We start from the raw sequence: 1065 nt of genomic DNA on the forward strand, positions 1-1065 counted from the left end.
CTCTTTGCTTTCGCAGTAGTTTCCTAACTTTGTTGTTGTACCACGGTGGGTTTTTCCCGTCCCTCACAGTTTTACTCGGCACGTACCTGTCTAAAACGCATTTTACGATTGCCTTGAACTTTTTCCATAAACACTCAACATTGTCAGTGTCGGAACAGAAATTTTCGTTTTGATCTGTTAGGTAGTCTGAAATCTGCCTTCTATTACTCTTGCTAAACAGATAAACCTTCCTCCCTTTTTTTATATTCCTATTAACTTCCATATTCAGGGATGCTGCAACGGCCTTATGATCACTGATTCCCTGTTCTGTACATACAGATTCGAAAAATTCGGGTCTGTTTGTTATCAGTAGGTCCAATATGTTATCTCCACGAGTCGGTTCTCTGTTTAATTGCTCGAGGTAATTTTCGGATAGTGCACTCAGTATAATGTCACTCGATGCTCTGTCCCTACCACCCGTCCTAAACATCTGAGTGTCCCAGTCTATATCTGGTAAATTGAAATCTCCACCTAAGACTATAACATGCTGAGAAAATTTATGTGAAATGTATTCCAAATTTTCTCTCAGTTGTTCCGCCACTAATGCTGCTGAGTCGGGAGGTCGGTAAAAGGAGCCAATTATTAACCTAGTTCGGTTGTTTAGTGTAACCTCCACCCATAATAATTCACAGGAACTATCCACTTCTACTTCACTACAGGATAAACTACTACTAACAGCGATGAACACTCCACCACCGGTTGCATGCAATCTATCCTTTCTAAACACCGTCTGTACCTTTGTAAAAATTTCGGCAGAATTTATCTCTGGCTTAAGCCAGCTTTCTGTACCTATAACGATTTCAGCTTCGGTGCTTTCTATCAGCGCTTGAAGTTCCGGTACTTTACCAACGCAGCTTAGGCAGTTGACAATTACAATACCGATTGCTGCTTGGTCCCCGCATGTCCTGACTTTGCCCCGCACCCGTTGAGGCTGTTGCCCTTTCTGTACTTGCCCAAGGCCATCTAACCTAAAAAACCGCCCAGCCCACGCCACACAACCCCTGCTACCCGTGTAGCCGCTTGTTG

Source organism: Schistocerca americana, chromosome 7 (genome assembly GCF_021461395.2).
Source record: "Schistocerca americana isolate TAMUIC-IGC-003095 chromosome 7, iqSchAmer2.1, whole genome shotgun sequence".
NCBI classification, from domain to species: domain Eukaryota; kingdom Metazoa; phylum Arthropoda; class Insecta; order Orthoptera; family Acrididae; genus Schistocerca; species Schistocerca americana.